Raw genomic sequence first — 12158 nt, 5'->3', positions numbered from 1 at the left:
GATGTTAAAGTTAGCAAACAAAGAGTTGAAAGCACTATTATAAATATGTTCAAAAATAGGAAATCATGTTAAATAATTAAAGTATTACTATAATTACTCTTTAAATAGAGAGTATCAATATAAAGATAAGTGTTATTTTAAAATGAACAAAAATTCTGGAGTTAAAAAATATTATAATGGAAATAAAAAATTTGCGAGAGAGTCTCAACAGAATATTTAAGATGGCAGAATAAAGAAACAATGAGATTGAAGATCAATTAATAGAAATGATCTGATTTGAAGAGAAAAAAACAATGCAAAAATGAGCAGAGCTTCAGAGACCTGTGAGAGACCATCAAGCATACTAACATATGTGTAATGGTAGAGAAGAGGAGGAAAGAAAGAAACGGCTCAAAAATATTTGAAGAAATAATAGCCAAAAACTTCCCAAATGTGATGAATAACATTAACCTACACATTTGAGAAGCACAAAAACTCCATGTTGGATAAACACAAAAAAGATCTGTACATAGACACATTATAGTCAAACTTTTGAATGAAAAAGAGAAAATTTTGACAGTAACAAGAAAAAAAAAAGACTGTTACATACAGGAAAACAACACCACGATTAACAGCTTACTTCTCATTAGAAGCAAAGCTAGGAGGTAGAGGGATGATGTATTCAGTGTGCTGAAGGAAAAAAAAAGAGAAAATGTCATTTAGGAATTTTATATTTAGCAAAATTGTTCTTCAAAAATAAATATAAAATAAAGATATCCCAAATAAACAAAGACTGAGACAATTTGTTGCTAGTAGACTTGCCTTACAAGAAATACTGAAGGAAATCCTTTAAGTGGAAATGAAATGATAAAAATGTATCAAATTCACCTAAAAAAAAGACCTCATCACATCATTATTTAGGTGAGTATAGACATAATATAAACATAAAACTAAATTCTGTTTAAACAGAAGGAAGGATATAACAAAGATAAGAACAGAAATCAGTGAAATAGATAATGAAAATAATAGAGAAAATTAATGAAACCAAAACTTTGTTTTTTGAAAAGATCAACCAAAACTTAGTTTTTCTTTTGCTAGACTGATCAAGGAAAAAGGAGGAAAGATGACAGATTACCAAAATGAGGAATCAGAGAGAAGGTATCACCACCAACCCAATAGAAATTAAAAGGATTATGAGGTATAGTTATAGTTTATACTATGTTATAAACAAATAGTATAACCTCATAATCATTCTCATTTCTATGGGGTTGGTGGTGATATCTTCTCTCTCATTCCTGATCTCATACTATACTATGAACAAATATTATAACCTCAATCCTTTTCATTGCTTGATAGTTAGAAATACAACCTGTGACTGATCGTTGGTTGACCTCAATTGTCATTGCTTGACAATTAGACAATTGTTAGCAACTGGACAATTGTTAGCAATTAGCTGGATAAAATGGACTATCTTAGAAATGCACAAATTACCAAAACTGACTTAAGAGGTAATAGAAAATATGAACAGATTCGTAATAGTAAAGAGATACAATTTATACAATTTATAGTTAGGAGAAAATCCTAGATGTAGATGGCTCCACTGGTGAATTCTATCCAATACCAATATTTCACAAACTTTTCTAGAAATAGAGCAAGAAAGGTCATTTTTCAATTATTACTACAATATTACACTGAGAGCAAAGCCAGACAAAGACATCACAATGAAAGAAAACTGCAGACCAGATTCCCTCATGAATCTAGACACCAAAACTCAACAAAATATTCACAAACCAAATGTGGCAAAGTAGAAAAGCATTATACAGTCTGACCACAGAGGATTTATCCCAGGAATGCGAGTTTCACTTAACATCCAATAATTAATTAATGCAATATACCATATTAATAGAATAAAAGAAAAAACACATGACCATTTCAATAGATGTACAGAAACATTTGAGAAAATCCAGTATCCATTTGCGATATAATCTTTCAACAAAAGGAATAGAAGAGAACTTCTGTAACCTGACAAAGGGAATCTATGAAGAACTTATAATGTATGTAATGATGAAAACCTGACCAATACACTCCTAGGATTTGAAAAGAGACAAGGTTGTCAGTTCTTATGTCTTCTATTCAACATTGTACAGGAGATTCAATCCAGTCCAGAATGATAAATACACGAAAGAAAGAGAGAGAGAAACAAATTAGAGAAAAAAAAAAAAGAAGCAGCAGCAGCAGCAGGGGAGGGGGAGGGGAAGGGAAAGAGAAGGGTAGACAGACCAGCAGGAAGAAACAATCAATGGCATACAGAATGGAAAGTAAAAAGTAAAACTATTTATTTGCCGACAATATAATCTTGTACATAGAAAATTCTAAGCAATGTACATACACCTCCCCCACCACACACACATGAACTAATGAAGGAATTGAACAAGTTAACTGAATATAAGAAGAGATATTGTACAGAAATCAATTATGTTTCTGTATACTAGCAACAAACAATGAAATTAAGAAAACAGTTCAATTCACAATCCTGTCAAAAAGAATAAAGGCGTTTTTACAGAAATTGACAAGCTAATCCTAAAATTTACATGAATATGCAAAAGATCCAAAATAGTGAAAATACTTTTGAAAAAGGAAAACAAAATTAGATAATGTACAATTTCTGGTTTTAAAACTTACTTTATATAGTATGATATTGGCATACAGATCAATGGAATGGAATTGAAAGTTCAGAAAATTAATCATATTTTTGATCAATTAAATTTGACAAAGGTGCCAAGGCAATTTGTCAGGGGAAGGGATAGTCTTTTCAATAAGCAGTGCTCTGTAATTGATGCTAGGATTATATGCAATATAAATGAGTATTCATGAACCTAGGACTGTAAAAAACATATTTTGGATTCTTATTTCATATCATGCATAAAAATTTAATCATGAGCCTAAATGTGAGAGCTAAAATTATAAAATTTCTAGAAGAAAACAGGAGAAAATCTTCATGACTTTGGGTTAGAAAAAGTTCTTAGCTATCACACCAAAAGCTTGATTCAATAAAATACTTGGTAATTAGGATGTCAACAAAATTTAAAACTTTTGCACTTCAAAAGACCCATTAAAGAAATGAAATGACAAACCAAAGACGGGAAAATATTTGCAAGATTGTGATTTGCAAATCATAATCTGATAAGAATTTTTATGCATAATATATAAATAATTCTTCAATAATAAAAAGACAAGCAACCCAGCTAAAAACTGGGCAAAATATTTGACAATTCACCAAAGTGATTCACCAAAGAAGATGAAGTCATGCCTAATAAGCACTTGAAAACATGGTCAACATTATTATTTCCAGGGAAAAGTAAATTAAAACCGTAAGATACTACTTCACAGCCACTAGAGTGGCTATAATAAAGACAGATAGTAACAAGTGTTGGAAGATAAAGACAAATTAGAAGCCTCCTATATTACCAGGGGAGATGTAAGAGTATAGTCACTTTGGAAAGTGGTTTGGAAGTTTCTTAAAAGTTAAAATAAACTTACCTTTATGATCCAGCAATACCACTTTAAGGTATCTAAGAGGAAAAAAAAATATGTCCACACAGAGACGTATTTTATGTGAATGTTCATGGCAGCATTATTCATAACAGTAAAAAACTGGAAACAATTCAGATGTCCATTGGCTGATGAATGGATAAATAAAATGTGATGTTATATCCATGCAGTGGAATAGTATTCATCAGTAAAAGGGAATAGAGTACTGCTACATGCCACAACATAAATGAATCTTAAAAATGAATTATGATAAGTGAAAAAGCTACATGAAAGAGATCACATATTATTTGATTGCATTAATAAAAATATCCAAAAAGGGCAAATTTATAGAGACAGAAAATATTTGTTGTCGGGGTCTAGGGATTGACTGCCTGAGGATATGAAGGATCTTTGTAGGGTGACAAAAATATTCTAAAAATGAATTGTGATGGTTATACAACTCTAAACTTACTTAATGTCATTGAGTTATACATGTAACAAGAGTGGATTGTATGTTATATAAGTTATATCTCAATAAACTGTTGACAAATGAAATTATGCTGATTAAAACTAAGTATAGAGAAACCTGGCAGACATTCTCTTAAGCAAGCGACCAAGGTTAACATACCCAGAGATATCATATACCTTTAATGTTATGTTATAAGAAGGGCACATCACCTCTTTTGTATTCTTCTCTAAAACCTATAATCCTAATCTAGTTACAGGATTGGACAAATCAAAGTTGTAAAAGGTTTCACAAAATATCTGACCACTCGTCTTCACAATTATCAGTCATGAAAAACATGGAATGACTAAGAAATTATCACAGATCAGAAGAGACTGAGGAGACATGGCAATTAAAATGCAGTATGGTATCCTGGATTGGATTTTTGGAACAGAAAAAACATATTAATGGAAAAATTGGTGACATCTGAATAAAGTCTGTAGTTTAGTTAATAGTATTGTATCAATATTAATTTCTTAATTATGTCAAATTTACCATGGTTATGTAAGATAGTAACATTAGGAAAAACTAGTGAAGGAAATATGGGTACTCTCTGTACTATCATTGCAACTTTTCTGTAATTCTAAAATTGTTCCAAAATACAAAGTTAAAAATTTTAAAAGCAAATGGAGAATTTATAGATTAAAGGATAATTATCATTTGAATATAATGGGTAGATCTTATTTAGATCCTGATTCAAACTAACCAGCTATAAAAAGAAAAGACCATTTAAAAGTCAATCATTTAACATGGACAGGATATTTAATGACATTAAAGAATTACTATTATTTTTGGTGTGGAATGATATTAGTTATGATTGTCATCTTTCAGTAACACATAGTAAAGTATTCATGCATAAAATAATAAGCTGTCTGGGATTGTCTTTCAGATGCTCTGGTGGAAGAAAAAGTAGGTGAGAGTATAATTGGAAAAACAATTGACTATAGGTGATGGGTACTAGAGAGTTCATTTTGCTATATTCTGCCGTCTCTCATGTATTTGAAATATTTTATAATAAAAAGTTTTTAAATAGTGAAAAGAAAAAAATACTAAAATAAATAATTAAAGTATTATAATTAGCCTTCTATGCTGACCACAAACAGGGCTGTCTCTTAAAAATCAAATCTGCACAATGTCTGAATAAATAAATCATAGAGAGATGAGTGAACTCTCAAAAGCAATCTGAGCAAGATACAATCAGTACTGAATAGTTGGAAGAGCAATAAGAGAAGTGCCTGAATTAACATAGACCTCCTAAGCTGGAATGCTTTGTTGTTCTTTCCTTGAAGTTCTGTGACCTGGTGATATCTAAAACTCCTTCTGTGTGAGGATTTTAAAAAGTAGAATGTGGTCAGAAGCAGCCCTTTGTTTGTAGTCAATGGTAAGATCTGTAGTTCTCACCCCCCTTCAGTTTTGTTTTTTTTTTTTTATTGACTAGAGGCTTTGTTTGTGGCATTGTGACTTACAAGATAGGTTACTGTAATATAATGCATTTGCTACTTCTCTGGAAAGCCATTCAGAATCTTTAAGGAGTGCAGAATGTACAACTCTTGCTAAAGGGTCTCTGCCAGAGAAGCATTCTTCCAGATTTTGTAATTTGCATTGATTACTGAGCTGTTACTCAGTGCATCATTGGATGTTGACTGTAATCTACAAAGCCTTACATAGTTTTGTTCCGATTAAAGAAGTCTGACACTGGTTGTCAATTTTAATAATGACTGAGATTGATCTATGTGACTTAAAATTTTAACAGATTTTGGAACCTGAAATGTGAGAAGCAAGTTTTCTTATTGATGACACATACTCTGTAAATCTATTTTAAAGGTGGGTGTGTACAGTAGTGAATTTGAATTAAAAAAAAAAAAAGCAGAAAGTTGAAAGTAGACAAAAGTGCCAAAAATAAGGTATTTGTCCTGACTTCCTGTTCCTTCATCTCACCTGACATTCCCTCAGAATATTTTACATCCTTGATGACCAGTCTTTTAAGCAATTCTACCTGATAACCCCACTATATAGTGACAGAATTACTGATTTGTTCCATGAGGAGATAAGAAGAGGAGCACTATTCATATCAAAGACAACTGGTCCCACTTCCAGGTCCATCTTTGGGCCAAGATATGTAGTCGCCAACAGTGAGTTGGCGACTATATTTTTTGAGTCCTGGCGCAAAGTAAGATCCATCTGTTTTGCCCAGCCGTTTGCCTGAGTGCCACAAAATGGTCCTGTTATTAGTCTTATTTGTGGTCCTATTTGAGGTTAGGTATAATGTAAATAAATTTCAGTTCTCCTCGTGATGAGTACAGCATGGGAATTAAGAGGGGTGGTGTTGGTAGTTGTAAGTGATGTTGAGTCTCTATTTTTTCAATTGCTCTGTTTTCTTTGGATTGGGAAACAGATATTTAAGAATGAGTTTGTCATCTGGAAGGATAGTTGTGACCAAGTTTCCCTCAACAGGATACAAGATGTTATTTTTGAGCCTCATTACCCTCACCAAGAGAAAAAAAAAAAGAAGGAAAAAGGAATAAGAAAGAAAGTGAAAGTAGAGAAGAAACAAGCAGAAATAGAAGAAAAAAGATCAAAGAGGAGAAGGAGAAATGGCATGGGGGGGGAATGAAAATTGGTACACTGACCATCTATTCATGTAATTGATTTAATTATTTTGAGCTGATAGTTCAATTTATTCAACATCTGGCAAACTGAGGAAAAGGAAACCTGACTGAGTGAATTGAATTACTAGTTGTCAGTTATATGTTTATATGTAAATATTCAGCCTAGTTTCTATCACCTTTTCACGTCTAAACTAGAGAATGAATTCGTTTCGCTAACCATATTTTGTTGGTGAGTAGAACAATGCCAGTTGGTGAATTAGATTTATCCAGAGGTGGGCAGTTTTTACATTTCTGAATCATTCTTCAGAGATTATTGTTATTCAACATATTTATATTATATCTCATATAATTTCTGAGCACAAGTTATTTTTGTCGGTTTCTTTTATGAATGTTTTGCTGCCTTAAAAGGAAATATGTGCACTCCCCTCCTCTCATTCAGTTGTCCCTGGTGACGCCTCCATAATTTCTGCCTTTACGCTGGTTCATTTTTAGCCTAATTCAGGCATGTGAGAGGAGGGGGAAAAGTTTAGTTAGTCAATGTCAGTGATTTTTTTTAAATCTAATCTCATTCATGAGTGAATTTAATGTGAACCTGAGCATGTTTACACTTAAAATCTATGTACATCAAATAGACCAATTACCCAAAATATTCCTCTATACATTTCAAGAGAAAAAGAAAACAGGAATCACAAGTAAGAACTACATATGCTTTCTAATAATAGTACAATTTCAGGGGTGATTTGTGATTATGCTCTCATATGGGGAAATATTAAAATATTACCTTGCACTAATGTGAAATTGGATTTAAACATATGACATTTAGTGTTATAAATATATAGAAGTATTCTGCCATGCTGTAAAGTGAATGAAAGCAAATTATATTACTTCATTTTGTATTTTAAAAACTAAATTTTTCTAAATCCCATTGTATCAGTTTTTCAAAACTAAAAGTAAGGATGATTTAATTCTAGTGTGTGATGTGATTTTTTTTAATTTAAAAAATACTATTATCTTATTTATAGATGGTGTTGTTTGAAGAAAGAAATGATTCAAAAAATAGTATAATATTTTAAGCCTAATATTTATTATATACTTGAAGCTCTTAATGCCTGGACTGTTACTTAATTTAGAATTAAAAGTACATATTTAAAAAATAAGCAACATGCTTACAGTTATTTAAACCAGGGAGTTTTGTTCAGACTCTCTTGGTCTTCCTGTGCTGCTTCAAACAGCAGTGGCTGCATGTGACAAGATGTACAATATGATGTGAAATGGGGCACGCTAAACCATAATACAGTACATTTCAATGGCCATTTTGTGTTGTTAAATATGTTCATTTAGCCCTTCTTCACCATCTACCTCACCAGCAATTCAGTCACTGGAAAGTAGCAGATCTAGCATTTTTTACAATTCTATTTGAAGTCATAATTTCCCTTTAATATGTGTATTCAGACCCATAGATTTTCTTCTTTATTCCCTGAACTAAATATTTTCTGTAATCTTTAGGCTGTACAAATTGTTTAGGAGTTTTTTTTAATCAGAATACAGCTAAAATTCAGAAACATTGAGTTTCTAGTCATATCATTATGAAGTCCTTAACATGGAGGCATATTTTGTTTTTCAGAATTGCTTTTTTTTCTCCTCTTTAGATCCTTTTCTTTTCATTAAAAAAACTACTCTGGGAAGAGGGTTTTTTCTTTTGCTTTTTTTTTCCTTAACAGAAAAAAAAAAAAAGAAAAGCCACGCTTGACTGATAATGCATTGCTTTGGATGGTGAAACATTATGAAAGTTTAATTTTTAATTAAATCTGAAATACCAATTATAACTGAAAGAGATTTTAACCTGTTTCTTTTCAGACTGCCTGAAGTTACATTTAGAGACTGAAATCACTGCACCTTAAAAACAAAAGATTGAGCTGCACTGTATTCCTGTAAGTCAAAGCTTCCTGTACCTTCTTCTGTGTTTCTGTGACCAACCCAAAAAAGGACAAAAACATTGGTAACATAGTAACCAGACATGAGTAAAAATTTGAATGTCCCTGAAGAAATATATGTTTAAATGATTTTCTTCTTAAAAAAAAAAGTTGTTGTCTCAATATTCAGTGTGTCTTTTTTATCCAACCTAAATTGTGAATCCATTCTTTTGGCTGGTTTGAATTTCATTAGGGAGGGTGTCACCCACTGTGCATGAGCACAGTGACACACACCCTGTCTGGAAAGATTCTTGCTTTTTTATTTTATTTTATTTTATTTTTACTAGTCTCACTGAAGGTAAAAGATTTCTTTTGGAATCAAAGTAGATTTCATTTTCCTTTGTGATGTCATTAGAAATTTTTAGCCTTTGTGTCAATGGAAATGGAGAGAAAGAAAGTTCATGATGACATCACAAGATTCTGTTGCCTTGAGGACTTTGGGCAAAACTAAGTAAAATGCATAATTCCCTTGTGTGCGTGTGTTCCCCATTCTGCTACGAAGCAGTCAAAATAGCACATCTTATGTCTTCCCGTGAGCTACAAGGCTGTCTCTCAGAGCCCCATTGTTCCATAAATGCATGTCAGAGTCTACCACAGTCTGGTCTACCCTTATTTAGCTGCTGTTTTGTCAATGTACTTGGAAGAACAATTAACATTTGGGATTTCAACGTCTGAATAACAGGCAGTGAATAGAACCCAAGCATATAAAAGATTCAGACGCCCAGGGTAAGAAAACAGAAGCTTATAGTTGGTGAAGAAAAAAAGAAAAGCATTTTTAATGCTGCACTCAAAGGTTGTGAAATACTACAAGGAAAGTCAATCTGTTTTTATTTTTAATTTTAGCTCAAAATGTACATTTTGGTAATAAAATCCAGAAGCTTATGATGTCTTCCTCAGTTTTACAGTTTAATGTATTGCAAGTTGTTTCGCTAAGAGTCTTAAAACACTTACCCTTCCATTGTTGGAATGCCAGATGTGGAGTCTACTGTATTGTGGTTTTTAGAGTGGCACAGCCCCCAGTAACAGAGTACACTAAAGGTGATTCAGACAATTGCTTCCATTTTCACTGTAGTTCACTGCACTCTTTATTGACTGTAGTTCTTGTGTGTTGACAGTAGACAGTTCTGGAGTTGCTTATATGTTTCTGCCTATGGTCTGAATTCCTGCTAAGTTCATTTTTGTTAAGAGATGATGCACGGACAGAGCAAGGTCACCTTACTGTCATTGCATCTGGTGAAATGAAGGAGACTTTGGCAGTTTGTGTATGTTGCCCACTGAGCATGGTGCCTGGCTGGTATGAGTGAATAAATGATAGTTATTGTTATTGTTGTCATAACTACAACAGTTCAGACCCACAGACAGTAAGGTCTCTAAGAGCAGGGGCTCTTTCTTACTCATTTTTGTAATTTCTAACCCTTGGCACAATAATAGGTAATCATGAAATAGCTGTTATTAGTTTAATTTCAAAACTTTTTAAAAGTCAGAAATCCAGGGTTCATTCTGTCAGAGAATATTTATTGTAAACACAGGTTGAATACAGTTTTTGACAGTCAGGAAGAAGATGATAAAGGAATTTGCCAAACACAACCTTTCTGCTTCTCATATCATACGAGGTATCCGTCTCCCAGCCCCTTACCTCACTGACTTTACACTTCTTTTTCCTGACCAAAGTGAGAATTGCCCATTCATACCACATCCTTTTCACCTATGAAATGGTCTTCAGCAGTTTTCCACTTAAGTTGTGTGTTTTATATCCCACACACTAGAATCAACTCCACAAATAAATATGCCCACTTCCAGGGTAGATGATCCTCTGATACCTCAGTTCGTCTTATTGCCATATGATAGATTTTGTTTCATGGAAATGGGACAAGTGGTACAATAAGTATTGGGTCAAGAGGCCAGGGATTTTGGAAGGAACCAGTAGCAGAATGTACTTTTAGTGCATGAAAAGCTAGGACCAACTTTTCAACACTAATATGACCACAATATTCTTTAGAACTCACAACCATTTGACACCTTCTAAGTTCAGTTTCCTTTTTTTTTCTTTTTTACATACATTTCTCTGCCCCCTTCCCCTCCATCACTTTTTAAAATTTATTTCCAAAAGGAATTCTTTCATTTTTATTAAATGAGCTTCTGGTGATGCAAATTAAGGCTCTCATAAAACTTGACCTCTGAGGCAATACTAAAATGATGAAATTTAGGCTTAGTGAATTCTACTGTTATCATGTTCAATAACATTTAAGGATATAAAATAATTTTATAAAAACATTTTATATATTTTAAGATTAAAAAGTTTAGGCAAATGTAAGGGCAGAGCATCGCCAAACATTATAGTGGGAAAGGATGTAAGAAACAAAGTCTAGTGACTTCATTTTTAAATAAGTAAATTGAGGCACAGGGTAGGGCACAAAGGTTACACAAACCATACTGACCACCATCGCAGATCATCCTTAGAGACCTAGACGTGATAGTCTATCTGGATTTACAATCTGAGGCTTCAATCTTTCCCCTACAATCAGGGTCTAAGCAATGTTTCCTGAGGAGCAAATTGCCTTGGGCTCATTTTTTGAGACTTGTTGAATTGTAGTCCCCTTCATCAGAATCTCAAATTCATATATAAAGGAGTATCCTGAAAACATTGGTTGTTATCAAAAGAGGTTTTTTTTGTGTGTGTGTTTTTTTTTAATTTTATTCATGGTATCATGCCTTTGGTTGAGCAACAAGTCCTGTAGAGGCAAATTTATTTGGTTGACTTAATATTCTTTATGATGATGTACAAAGTGGACATAAGACCATTAGAACTTCAGTAGTTTAATTGGGCTTGCAGACATGATGAAACCAGTAATCTGAACAGAACCATTGTGATGTGGAATTCAAACTTCCCAAGGGTGTGTACCACGCATGGTGTCAGAATGTCACTGTTGCCGGGGGTCATTTCCATCAGAGAAAAGTTTTCCAGAGTCAGAAAAAATAAATAAGCTTTAATATTTTAAAATGAATTACTTGCTCTGGTCATTTGTTTCACATTGCTTTCATTGGATTCTGTCATTTACCAATCCAAAGAGGCTACGGTAAAAACCTTTCTGTTATTTTACCCAAAGCTAAATTCTGGACATTTTCTAGTTTCTTCCTTTATTTTAACCCAACCAGGCCTTCCCTCTCTCCATCATGTACTGAAAGTTAGTGGCCTAAGTCTTTGTGCCTCAAAGACAAAGAGACAATAGTTCTGCCCTTTAAAAATTCCATGGAAGCTTTGGCATATAGAGAAGGAGGAACTCAGACGTGGTGATACCAGAGCACGGTCCTAGATGTAGATGTTCAACAAAGTTCTCTCTTCAAACCTCTTCTCCCTTTTCTTTATAATAATGAATTAATGTTCTGTGCCTCCTATGAACAAGATATTTTACCACGATACACAAATAAATAACACATATTTTCTGTTATTAAGGAATTCATAATTTATCTGGGAAAACCACATCTTTCTTATAGATGAAACATTATATGGAATAGCAGAGGAGGTAAATGGTTATCATTTCTTTCTGGGCCATGAAGGAG

At 33.0% G+C, this 12158-nt stretch overlaps 1 protein-coding gene across 4 annotated transcripts in view; it reads left to right on the top strand.

The window, feature by feature from the left end:
- ZBTB20 (zinc finger and BTB domain containing 20) overlaps positions 1–12158 on the top strand; it is an 838685-nt gene that overhangs the window by 343422 nt on the left and 483105 nt on the right. For all 4 annotated transcript variants that reach the window (XM_054482786.2, XM_054482788.2, XM_054482789.2 and 1 more), the window contains exon 4: positions 8482–8555. The gene's annotated coding sequence lies outside the window, so the exon portion shown is untranslated. The remainder of the gene's footprint in view (positions 1–8481; positions 8556–12158) is intronic.

Source organism: Pongo pygmaeus, chromosome 2 (assembly GCF_028885625.2).
Source record: "Pongo pygmaeus isolate AG05252 chromosome 2, NHGRI_mPonPyg2-v2.0_pri, whole genome shotgun sequence".
NCBI classification, from domain to species: Eukaryota; Metazoa; Chordata; class Mammalia; order Primates; family Hominidae; genus Pongo; species Pongo pygmaeus.
Note: the sequence above shows the minus strand (reverse complement) of the source record. Positions and strands in the feature narration are given on the sequence as shown.